This window comes from Eschrichtius robustus, chromosome 17 (genome assembly GCF_028021215.1).
Source record: "Eschrichtius robustus isolate mEscRob2 chromosome 17, mEscRob2.pri, whole genome shotgun sequence".
In the NCBI taxonomy this organism is placed as follows: domain Eukaryota; kingdom Metazoa; phylum Chordata; class Mammalia; order Artiodactyla; family Eschrichtiidae; genus Eschrichtius; species Eschrichtius robustus.
The window spans coordinates 59,083,260-59,097,061 of NC_090840.1; the positions used below are offsets into that span (position 1 = coordinate 59,083,260).

At 35.6% G+C, this 13,802-nt stretch overlaps 1 pseudogene; it reads left to right on the top strand.

The window, feature by feature from the left end:
• Window positions 1-260: 260 nt before the first annotated feature.
• LOC137751214 (dnaJ homolog subfamily A member 1 pseudogene) lies at window positions 261-1,266 on the top strand (annotated as a pseudogene).
• Window positions 1,267-13,802: the final 12,536 nt, after the last annotated feature.

Consider the following 13,802-nt stretch of genomic DNA (forward strand, 5'->3'; position numbering starts at 1 on the left):
ATCAGCCCGCTCACCAGCTGTAGGAAATACTGAAAGAAACCACTTATTATGATGTTTTGGGGGTCAAATCCAATGCCACCCAAGAAGAACTGAAAAAGGCTTACAGGAAACTGGCCTTGAAGTACCACCCTGATAGGAATCCAAATGAAGGAGAGAAGTTTAAACAGATTTCTCAAGCTTACGAAGTGCTCTCAGATGCAAAGAAAAGGGAATTATATGACAAAGGAGAGCAGGCAATTAAAGAAGGTGGAGCAGGTGGTGGTTTTGGCTCCTCCATGGACCTCTTTGATATGTTTTTTGGAGGAAGAGGCAGGATGCAGAGAGAAAGGAGAGGTAAAAATGTTGTGCATCAACTCACAGTAACCTTAGAAGATTTATATAATGGTGCAACAAGAAAACTAGCTCTGCAAAAGAATGTGATTTGTGACAAATGTGAAGGCCGAGGTGGTAAGAAAGGAGTGGTAGTGCTGTCCCAATAGCCGAGGTACTGGAATGCAAATAAGAATTCATCAAATAGGACCTGGAATGGTTCAGCAAATTCAGTCTGTCTGTGTGCAGTGCCAGGGCCATGGGGAGTGGATCAGTCCTAAAGATAGACGTAAAAGCTGCAATGGAAGGAAGATAGTTTGAGAGAAGAAAATTCTAGAAGTTCATATTGACAAAGGCATGAAAGATGCCCAGAAGATAACATTCCATGGTGAAGGAGACCAAGAACCAGGACTGGAGCCAGGAGATATTATCATTGTTTTAGATTAGAAGGACCATGCTGTTTTTACTTGACGAGGAGAAGACCTTTTCATGTGTATGGACATACAGCTGGTTGAGGCATTGTGTGGCTTCCAAAAGCCAATATCTACTCTTGACAACCGAACTATAGTCATCACTTCTCATCCAGGTCAGATTGTCAAGCATGGAGATATCAAGTGTGTCCTAAGTGAAGGCATGCCGATTTATCATAGTCTATATGAAAAGGGTCGCCTAATCATTGAATTTAAGGTAAACTTTCCTGAGAATGGCTTTCTCTCCCCTGATAAACTCTCTTTGCTGGAAAAACTCCTACCTGAGAGGAAGGAAGTAGAAGAGACTGATGAAATGGACCAGGTAGAACTAGTGGACTTTGATCCAAATCAGGAAAGATGGCGCCATTACAATGGAGAAGCATACGAGCATGATGAACATCATTCTCCGGGTGGTTCAGTGTCAGATCTCCTAATGGGACCAGTGAATAACACTCACTGCCAGCATTTTATTTGCAGTAGCGATTGAGTGAAGGACTATAATCATAATATGCTCACTGCTTTCTATTGTTTGTTTTAATATTCAACTATAGTAGTGTTTTAAAAGTTAAATGAAGAATAAACTCAAATATAAAAGCTCTGACTTTGCCCTGTATGTATGATGACTTCAGTGTACAAGATAAGTTTAATACTTGTAAAAACTACTTTAAAAAACTTCCCCTAGCATTTGTTAGACCATACTTTGTAATTGATTCCAGCTACGTACATGGAATAGCTTAGACTGAAATGCCAGGTATATGTATTGACTTCAGTGTATGACCCTTAATTGTTAAGCTATGAAGTTAAAACTGTATTTAACTGGCAGTCAGACAAAGAATTTGTAGAAAAGTGTTGGTCTGTATAGTGGTATTAAGTGGGATTCATTGTGATGCCTCTGCATTTATTCTATTGCCTCAACTGTTACTTGAAGATGGCATGCTATATAATTTAATTTAGCCTGTGGTATCAGTGATAGAAGTAATACCTTTCTAAAGAAGGGGTTTATCATATAACATGCTGCTTCTTGAGGGCTTGCACTTGTAGAATTGCATTCCCTTCTGCTGTGCCATCTTTTTTTTAATATATCTAGCTATTGGTCCTGGTTACTGTTTTTTTTTCTCCTTCTCTTTGGACCACAGTAAGCCTTGGAGTAGTGACTTCTGGAGCAGGGTAACTTAGAGGTTAGAGTGATGAGACCTTTGCATGGAGAAGTAATTTGCATGTATGAGTTAGGAAGGTGTTTTGCAGGTATGTTACAGGCTTACTTTAAACCATTTAACTTACGCTCCAAAGTAACTGTAATTTAATGCCAGTAGTATAGCAAATTATGAATAGCTTTAATTGTATGTTTAAAGTCATATGTTCACAAGCTTAAATCTGAATATCAGAATTTAAGCAATTCTTGAAATGTATGAATGCCTCCTTAATATGCTGATGACAAAGCATGAAAAAAAAAAAAAAAAAAAAAAGAATACTGAGACCCAAAGAGTTTCACTAACTTGTCCAGGTTAACACTAGTAGGACAGACAAAGCTGAGATTCACATCGAGTCTGGTGTGAAGTTTGCAGGCATGATTTTTTTTTTTTCCCTAAACCTCATACTGCCTTTTAAAGTTGGCTCTATAATTTAAAACCACTAATGTTTACAATTAAATCTATTAAACTCCATTAACTATATTCACAATTGGTTAAGGTGTCTTTGCCTTGGAATTTAATCAATCAATCACAACAGGTATTTTTTATATTGAGTGGGAAAGTAAACAAGATTATTACTCAATTAAGCCATTATTACCCAGAAGCAACAAAGAGCAACTGCACTGTAAGTTTCTTAAGGATTAACAGTGTCTTGACTGTTGTACATTAAATAAGTATTTGAAGTTTGTGTACATATGTCTGTATAAGTGAAATTTCAAAGACCTTGTCCTATTACTTTACTGGAAAGAAGATAAGCTTAGGTACAGGTCAAAATTACATCATGGCTCCTAAGTAGGAAACAATAATGCAAAATATACTTGGAATTATTGACTAACTATATCCAAGAAAATCACATGTGGTAGGGAGTCTCATGCAACAGCAAGGTGGTGGGAAGGAATTATACATCCTGGAGGGAGCACAAACACCAAAGTATGTATAGGTTTCTACTTTGTAATTCATCTGGAGTTTTTTTCCTTAATCTTTGTATAACTTTCATCAGTGGTGAAGTAGAGAGCTATTGACTGAGGTAGTATGCTACACCAACTTAAAAAATATTTATAAAATCACTTCTTTTGGAAAACGTAGAAAAGATGTTTCCTGAAATGGAGAAACAAGCTCCTCTTATAAGGCTGATTAGCATATGTACAGAACTGTGGGTCAGACATGGGGAGACATTCTTTCTGTCCTTTCTAAAGCTCTGTTCTTCTGTGATGAAAGGCACACTGCATTTGGGAACTGAATAAAAATTCTAATTTTTCTTCACTTCAAGCTTTATTTTATTCAGTTTTGCCTTGTAGAGTTAGAGTGCAATGTGCCTGCTGTTATGAGCCTCATTTTCTACACAGAAGTGAATCCCTACATCATAATGTAAACAGTCACAGGTTCAATGGTATTTTATAAAGATGAGATATTAGCATAAGTGTGATAACACCAAAATTAATCAAGGCAGTTATAACTGAGACAAAATAGAGAGTGGAATTTCATTATGCAATGAGAATGGTGAAGGGCTTTTTCAAATAATAAAATATTTTAATTAACAAATGTCTCTGAAAGGAGACATTACTCTCCCACTCTGGCCTGAAATGATGGGAACATTATCAATGTCTTCATTTGTTTCCACTCTCAATACCAAATCAGTCACCAAGTTTTGCTGATTCTTCATAATATTTTCTTCTTTTCAATTCCCACCATGTATTAAGGTTTTAAACAACACAAATTTATCATCTTACAGTTGTGGATGTCAGAAGTCTGCAGTGGGTCTTACTGGGCTAAAATAGAGGTGTCAGAAGGGCTACGTTCCTTCTGGAGGCTCTAGGGAAGAGTCAGCTTTCTTTAATTTTCCCCTTTCTAGTGGCTGTTTAGATTCTTTGGCTCATGGCTCATTCTTCCCTCTTAAAGCCAGCAAGTAAGATTTTAAATCTCTCTCTCGACCTTGATAGTCCTACCTCCTTTCACTTTTATAAGGAACCCTGTAGGGCGACCCAAATTATCCAGAATAATCTCCCTATCTCAAGATGTGTAATTTAAACATCTGCAAAGTTCTTTTTGCCATATAAGGTAACACATCCATTAGACATGGACATCATTGGGGGCCTTTATCCTACCTATCAGAGTCCCCCATCTGACCCCAAAGATTCACATTTTTACCACACGCAAAATGCATTCACTCTATTGCAACATCCCTAAAAGTCTCAACTCATTACAGCATCAACTCAAAGTTCAACATCTTATCTAAATTATCAGATGAGAAATTCCAAAGCTCATTACCTAAAGCATCTGAATCAGGTAGAGGTCTGTTTATGATGATTTAAGCATTCTCTAAGAAAGCATACTCTTTTCCTCAGTGCTCTTATCAGCAGTTGTTGACATTCATATTTCTACTAACAGTCTGTTCAAGGCAAACTAGGCTTTTAAAGTCATGCGCCTCAGAATTCTTCCAGCTTCTTCTCATTGCTTAATTGTAAAGGCACTTCCACATTTGTAGGTACTTTTTACTGCAGCATCCCACTTCTAGGTATCAACATCTATATTAGTTTCCTATTGTTGTCATAGCAAATTACCACTAATTTAGTGGATTAAAACAACACATCTTTATTATCTTACAGTCACCACTATTACTTTACATCATAATCTTACTACATCCTTCTTAGATTACTGAATAAATGTTCTTCCAACTACTCTTTTTGCCTCTGCATTTAAAAAACTTTTTTTCACTGCCACCATCAACAAAAACAGCAGCAGTAATAATAAAAACTGTTGAAACTACTGGGAGCTCATAATGTGCCAGACAGCCTTCTAAGTGTTTTATAAAGATTTTCTAATCTGTTCCATACAATGGCCTTATATAGTAAATAATATTCATATATCACTTTATAGTTAAAGAAATTGAGGCAAAGCAAGACCAAGGAATTTGCCCAAATCATCTGCTTTGTAGGTGTGTGAAAGACAAAACTTCCCCTGCCTTATCAGAAAACAAAGGATGCTGAGGCCACCAAGCCATCAGTCACTACCACCAATGGTGCACCACCCCCAGCAGTGCACCCTGAGGGAAGGAACAGGATACTGGACCTAGATAGTTAAGGTGCATGTCAAAGGAATGATTTCAATGAGCCCAGACTCTTGTATCTTCCCTTATACATAGACAAGAAATAAATTCATTCACTCGCGGTATCTGGTTTTCTTTAATTAACAATAATCTTTTGACGTTCCAACTACCTTGGTCTTTGTTGCAAAAACCCTATATAACCTGGCCCCTCCCTTACCTCTTTGGAGCAGTCCCTCAGAGCTATTTGAGAGGCTGTCTTCTGGGCTTAAGGCCTCAGAACATCTGCCAAATTTTAGGTTGTGCATTTTTTTCAGTCGACAGGTGGATGAATATCTAGTTCCCTACAAAAAGAACTGTCTTCCTGAAACACAGCTTTCAACTCTCAACTCAAATATTATTATTGTTTTCCTTTAAAATAAAATCCAAATTAAGCTATAATATTGACCAAATTTTGGTCATTACGCTCAACTCCAGTCCTATATAATTGCTGTTCTCTAAACATCCTACTCTTCCACCTCTGTGTTTTTGTCTTTTTGTATTTCTTACTTCGGAAGATATTCCTTAAGCTTTCTTTACCTTCAGTCTCCGTTTAAACCCCCTCTCCTTGTGACCTATTCTATCAGGTCCCACAACGGTTTATACCTCTACCATTCACTTGGCCGACAGCTATACCTATTTTGTGATTTTAAAATATACACCATAGGTTTATTTCTTCCTTTTATTGCCATATAAATATTACAAGTCTTTTATTTTTCCCAATAGAGTATATATTTGTTAAGGATTAACAGAGTGTACTACCTAACAAACATTAAATTACCATTTGGAGTTGGTGTGTGCGTGTGTAGGTAAAAATTCAAAAATCTTGTTTTAGAATACAACCAAAGGATACAGCATGATGGTTCTACAGCACTAAGTAATTTGTGTATTCATTTACTTAGTTTATTTTTATAGATGCCATACACTGAATCGTTGTAAGAATCTTGGAAATTGAAGTTGACTGTTGCCATCTCTAACATTATTTTCTCCATCACAGAACTGTTCTGATTTGTCTTTCATAACAGCATGCAGTTCAGTAAAGCTCATAGGGTATCAATAGGAAAATAAAAATATGTTTGGCATTAGAGAAAGTCATTTAAATTAATCTTCCACAGAATATAACATGAAATTTCATTCAGTGCCCTTTAGAGCAGTGATTCTCTAATCATGGCCATGACCTTTCATTAAACGTTTTCTGCATTCACCAATAGCTGACATAATTCCATCAATGTATAAAGGTGATTTAAGAAAGAAAATAAATTGCGTATGTAAAGTCTGTAAGCTGATAAATGTTAGACTCCAAAGTGCGGGTTTGAACTTTTGTTCTCAATCTTTGTGTGAAAGAATAATATGCGCTAGAAGACACAAATTCATGTAATATTTCTTTCAAGGAACATACTTTTGTAGAGAGATATATGTTTACCTAAATTATTTAAAATATGTTATAGTTTTTTAAGCATTATTATACAGATACAAATAAATGATCCTCAGGGTTCCAGCAAGAAAGCAGAAGGGAATGAAAACTGGATATTCAAAAGAGTTTAATAAAGGATGATTCACAAAGTTGTGAGTGGGATGTAGAGAAAGGGCAAGGTAGAACTGTTACCACCTTTGGCTTAAAGAGACAGAGGGAGGAATTGGTCAGTGGAACTCAGAGGAGTTTTAAATTTAATTTTAAAGAAAATTTTCTCTTTATATTGACACAGATACACTCCAGCAAAGGAGCTGGGGGAATAAATATTCCGACTTCTCCTCCCCCTTCCCTCTGTTCTCCTACCATTATTTCATGTTGGCTGACCCCAACTGCATTCAGAGGCAAGAGAGTCCATCCAGGTAGCTCTGGTGCATAGGCACAGTAGAGAAGGAAGGAGAGCAGGTCTGGAGGAACATATGGAAGACAGTCTGCACAAATTCTACAAAAGCATAAAGGGAACAAATGATTAGTTGCTGCTGGATGATAGGAGAAAATAGGACCTTAAGAGATGAACAGTATTTTATCTAGAAGAAAAGGATGTTACGAGAATTACATGTAAAAGGAACTATGCAAGGAAAGACATCAGAGTGTATAAATATATAGAGTATTGGGGGATTCGAAGAGCTGTTACTATAAAATTTCAAATGTTTGTATAAGTAACAGGATGGAGATCTGGCAATCCAAGATTTTGTTACTTTAGGAAAGACAACATACAAATTAACAACTTCACTTCCTACAGTTTTAAAGGTCTTTCATGGATGTAAATAAACCAGTTTAATTTTTTGGAAGATATAAGGTAAAGCAATGTTTCAGGTAACTTTTGTAGATTTATTTTATTCAAAAATTTTCCCCCTGATCTTAGAAATCATTTAAAACTGTCCTTTAAGATTCTTCTCATTGTTGCAGGGTTTTGTTTTTTTTTTTAATCTGTTTTTCTGATTCATCCCCAAAACTTCTTGTTCTGGGGAATTCTGGAGGTAGAGGAAAGATAGTTGGGAGGATTTTGTGTAGGAAGGGATAAGACAAAAGGGATATGAGAGGTGGGGAGGGAAAAGGAAGAGGATGAGGAGAAGGAGAAAAATGGAGAAGAAGAGAAGAAGGAGAGAAGAGACAAGGAGATCGAGACAGAAGAGGAAGAGAAGGAGGTGGAAGAGGTGCTGGTGCTTTGGAGTAAAAAGATCAGGACTTTGGAGTAAGGTACGTTTTAGGATCAAATCAGGAATTGCCATTTACCAGCTGTTTGACCTTGAAGAATTTTCATTATAAAAATGGAAAGCATGATAATCAAAATCCAAGATACTATGAAAAGTAAATGTGATTTCATATATGATAGGTCTGAGCATATGAAAGGCACTAGATAGCTGCTAATTTCCCTTCCCTTTACTTACTTTTTTTTTTTTGAACCACCTCATGGAATTATTGATTCTGAATTTAGCCCTGACATTGTTACTGATCTGATGTGGAACACACTATAACATCCATGTCAATTGCAAAACCTGTAAGACACCCAGCATTTACAATTTAATTCAGGCTCCTTTTTTGTGTTTGAGTCTAAGGTTGAGGGAAATGAAACCCCAGCATCAGAATCAACAAAGGATCATTTTAAATATTAACAACCCCTAAGCTATCATCAAGTAGTTAATAGAGTTAACTACAAAAATTAAATTCAAGGAAGATAGAGGTTATTATTAAAAGGTACACTACCTTGTCTGAAAAAGAAAGAAAAACAAGCAAGAATGACTGATGTTTTGTAGAACACTTTGTGCTAAAGTTCACCATCTCAGGCTTCCCTAGTGGCACAGCGGTTGAGAATCTGCCTGCCAGTGCAGGGGACAAGGGTTTGAGCCCTGGTCAGGGAAGATCCCACATGCCGCGGAGCAACTAAGCCAGTGCATCACAACTACTGAGCCTGCACTCTAGAGCCCGTGAGCCACAACTACTGAGCCCGCGTGCCATAGCTACTGAAGCCCGTGTGCCTAGAGTCTGTGCTACACAAGAGAAGCCACTGCAATGAGAAGCCCATGCACCGCAAGGAAGAGTAGCCCCCACTCACTGCAACTAGACAAAAACCACACGCAGCAACAAAGACCCAACACAGCCCAAAATAAATAAATAAATAAATTAAAATAAATAAATAAATAAAATTCTCTGTCTCAGTTCATAAACCATGATGAACGCAACATCAGTGGGCAGACCCTGATGACTCCTTGGATGATGTTGTGTAGTTGCTCTGGATGCTGCCTTCTAAGGGCACACAAGGGAAAGAGTTGTAGTCCTACTGTGCTCTCACTTTCTTTTGAGCAGTTAGCTGAATTTTAAGTAGGGCACGTTCAACGTGCTGTCATGATCTGGCTTTTTTGCAGTTCACCTGACTCACCAAAGACTGATTTTCTGAAGAAAAAGTGTCATTATAAGATATAGTCATTACCTCTATTTTCTTAGCTACCAATAGATTTTATGCAGTAAATACTTTATAATATATTCTTAGAGACACATGTTTTTTTGTAGATGAAATGTCTCAAATTTGATATTAAATTCATTTGGCTAGAAGCTGCACAAGGCAGTGTTATTTTTAAAGATGGTTAATTTTTAACTTTTCCTGCTGAGAAAAAAAGTACTTGAATATGTTTATAGTAGTTGTATTTTGCATCAAGTGTTTTAAATATACTATCAAATTTTTAATTTTGTGTAATAGACTATTTCTATGTGTGTTCTAAATACTATCTTCCTCTTTGAGAAATGATAGCTTTGTGTTAACTAAAAATACGGGCTATCTGGCTTGATTATTATTCTTTGTTTAATCAAGAAATGAATTTAAGGTATCCATGTCCTCTTACATTTAAATAATCACTGAGAAACTGACTAGACCTAAAAATTTAAATTATATTTTCCATGGCCTTATGCTTACATGTCCCCTCTCTTGGAGAGTGTCACAAACTAACAAGTCTGCCATTAGTGGGTCCATCATCTTAAAATGTTTGCAGGCAGATATGATTTTAACCCTATTTTATTGCTTTGGATTTTTATAAACATACTTCATGTTCATGTTTTGTGCCATTTGTAATGCCTTAAGCTTATTTAGGCATTTATAGTTTGAGAGAATACACTGAATACAAGTTGACTTCTAAACTGCCTTCATTCTAACAAAAAGACAAAGAACATACAGTAGAGAAGGTCAGTATTGCTATTCCATGTGAAGTGTTTTTCTAGTCAAAGTCATGTTTTTGAAATTAAATGCTACTTCAGGCTTCACAGCTCACCGGATATTTCTGTGAACAAAACAGGACAATTACAAGCTGCTATTATGGCAGTGTAAGGCTGCATCAATACAACTTTTTAAGAGAAAGTGACAGAGGTCAAAGACCCTGGTGGCAAATGCATGTTAATGGTATTGACTTCTTGGTTAGTACTGTCCTATATAGGTTTGAAATGAGTAACCCAGATGCAATAGACTATGACAAATTCTCAAGTCTCACAGACACCTCATTCCATAATTTGTGTCTGTCAACTCTGATGGTCCTTGATGTTTCTTTCATAAGGACCCTCTGATGTCAATGTAGTAGATAAGACTTTGAGAATTAGAGTATTAGGATGTAAGCTATTCAGGACCTGGGATGATGTGCTTGGAAGATGAAATACTTCAATTTCACAAGAATCATAAACTGGGACTCATAAACAGAAAGAGAACAGGTATAGATCAAGTCCAAATGAATAAACATCCATATAAAGAGGAAAAAGGGAAAAACATGAGGGCTGCTGCCCTTCTTAGCCATTTGCTCTAAAGCTTCTGAAAACTTCATCTTTAATGAAGAATTTAAAATTCTATATAATTATTAAAATTGTAATATTTAACTAGATAATTATGTATGGGTTTTATAGTGCAAGTCCAAAGTGGTTTGCTCCTGAAGAATGAAAACAAATGTACACATGTTTTTGAAGACCTAAACTAAAGTAGTGTTCACTTTATAAAATTCTCTACTTTAGATTTGTACTTACTTCTGATATATCTTCTTATTTTCTAAAATGCTCTTCAGATTCTTTTTCTGTGTTCTTCCTCAGCTGACCCTTTGCATTATGTGATTTTCCATAATTTAAACTAATGCAATGGCTTGTTTAAAGGAGGCTATTTGTTATGAAACAATTCAAAAATACTTAAAAACATAATAAATGGTAGAATAAGCTTGATATACCCATCACCTATATCCAAAAATATTCTTAATATTTTGATATTTGTCATATATTTTATATATTCTATATACTGTATATGTGTATAAATTTTTTTACAGAATCACTTGATAATGCATTACAAAAATGGTGATAATTTATCCATAAATACTTTAACCACTCTCAACATAAAGTGATTCATTTATATAATCATACATTTATGATAGTTTAATAAAATATTTTCTTTGTACTATTATTTTAATATATTTGAGCCTCAGTATTATTTTAATCTAGTGCAATTTCTATATAGTCCTTGAGTACTATGGCAATAAGGTACAGATGGTGACCTGTTAATATATGTGGGTTCCAGAAGAGCTAATTTAACTCAAATTATTTATATTCCTTAAAGCAAATAATTGTCACCCTTTAAGTCTCAGACATGAGAAACTGAAATTAACAACTGAACTTGAGCTAATCTATTACTTAACATTCAATGTACTTGGCAAGCTAGGATGAAAAGTGATTGAACTGAGGCACCATAGTTAGAATCCTGCCTCAGCCTTCTGTATATTAGGATGATAATAATAGCAGTGACCTCACCAAGCTTGCTCCAGCTTTAAGGCCTTGAAAATCCATTTATTCTGCCTAGAATGAACAAGATGATGATCATCATGATGATGGTGGTGGTGATAGCTAACACTAAAATACTGTTTGCCATGTTCAAGTACTAATCAAACCTCCCCTTTTTATAAATTATTTAGTAATCATAACTCTGAGGTAGGTATTACTATTATTTCCATTTTATAGAAATTAATGAAGACATTAAATGACATTAATCACAGCTAGTATATGCTAGAGCCAGTTTTCAAACACAAAAAGTATATATCCTGTATTTATTTATATTCTTTTCCCTTTACTGTTTCTCATAACTGCAAAAAAGTCATTTTGCTGACTTTTTATCTTTCAAAGGTCAGCTAAAATATCACTGACTCAGAGACACTTCCCTTATCAACCAGTCTGAACTGGCCTTGCTGTATCATCCTTTCCACTTCCATTACCACTGATTCCATTATCTTCTTTTTTTGATCCTTTATAGCACTCATCACTGTTTAAATCTATCTATCTACCTATCTATCTATCTATCTATCTACCTACCTACCTACCTATCCACTCCCCTGCTCCAGATTGTAAACTCCTTGAGCAAACAAAAATTCTCAGTCTTGTTCAGCATCCTATTTCCAGTACAAATGACTGGCACATTACAGATAGTTATTAAATAGATGTTCAAGAATTTATATAATTGAATAAGTAGTTATATTTGTAAATTGGATTTTTGTGAGGATTGCATAGCATGGAACATTTAAAAACCATGGAATTTAGAGTTAGCCAAAACTAGGTTTGAGTTTCAGCTCTATCACTTTCCAGATGCATGATATTTTACTAACTATTGAAATTCTTTAAGCTTACTTAATTCTTCAGAATATAAATAATAGTATCTACATTATACCGTTGATTTGAGGCTTAAATACAATGGTATTTATAAACTGACAGTATCTTTTACTTAACAGTCACTCAAATGTTTGCTATACATATTATGCAAAGAGTGAATTACTTGGAATGGGAAGAAGATGTAGCATTGAAGACTATCTAAGATTGAGGTAGTATCAGATTAATAACAACAAGAAAAAGCTTGGTATCAAACTAAGTCAGAACTAGAGTTGGAAGTTTACTCCATAACCAAACACTCTTATTAATATATGTTAGTTTCTAGAGGCCTAATAAATGCACCCCTTTATTCCTTTCTTGGGTTTGGTCCGATAAAGAGATACACATTGGTGATTACAACAGGAGGATGTAACCGGGATGGGGGTCCGATGTTTTCCTTATACTTCCCCAGAATTCCATTAGAAAACTTACCCTCTCACTTACAAAGCCCATTAGAAAACCTAACCCTCCATCCGATGCTGCAGAAGTTGCTTTGCAGTGTCAGGGACTGTCCTGGAAAATTATCATGTGGATGAGGAGAGACCGTGTGCCTCCTCCAGCTCAGCAGATATGAAAGAGAGAGAAAGAAGCAAGTCCTTTTGCTTTTTTAAAATTCACCAACCAGATCGATCAGGTCTCTGTTTAGGAGAAGGCCTGAGGTGAGAGAGGGAGGGGACAGAATTTCCATTCTAGTATTTCCAAGTGGTAGGTGAGAGTGGTTCTCTAAAACAATTGTCATCACCAACATTTATGTTGTAGTTAAGTGAACTACACTGTGATTCATTACAAAGTGTTTGGCTTGTTTTTTTTTTCTCAGCTAAGTTACTTGTCATCTTCACAAAATATTTAAAATAAATGAATCTGATAAATTATTTTTTAAGAAGAGAAAAGTACCTGATCAAGATGAATCTCCAGTCACTATTTTAGGTAATCAGGCTGATGGATAAGCAACACCCCTTCCAGAAAGTTTCCTGGGCAAAGCCTGTTGGTGCTTCACGTGTCACACATTACAGAGACAAAACTGGCTGCTGGAGTAGAACCAACACTAACTACTGAATCAATTTTTATCCTCAGTACAAGGAAATGGGATGATATGAAAATATTCTCCGTGAGATAAACATTTTCATTATTAATAGAAAACTCCCACATTTATAGACATCTCTAGAAACTCCAATGTGCTAACAGATAAGGACTTTCTGTTTAAAAGCATCTTCAACATTTTTATCATTAGAGTAAATGTGAATGGAGTGCGCAGTATTGTCAGCGACCAATTACATGGAATGTTGAAGCGGTCCCTTGCCTCTTTGACTAATTAGACATGAGTTGTTAGCTCTTTTTATTATTTTTGAAAATGCTCACATTACTGTAGTAGAGTTTGCATAATTTATCCAGTTCCACACATTTGAAAACTCTCTCTGTACCAGCGGGGCATTGCTTGCTGCCAATTTGTTACTGATCCGTTACCATCTCAGGCTGAATTATCTTACAGAATGATCCATGTGTTTGAATAATGAATATTCCCATGAAAAAAGATTATCCATGTTTTAATTATTGATATTTATATTAAAACACTATATTAAATTTTAATAAAAGTAAACATTATTAAAAATGTACACATTATTGATTTT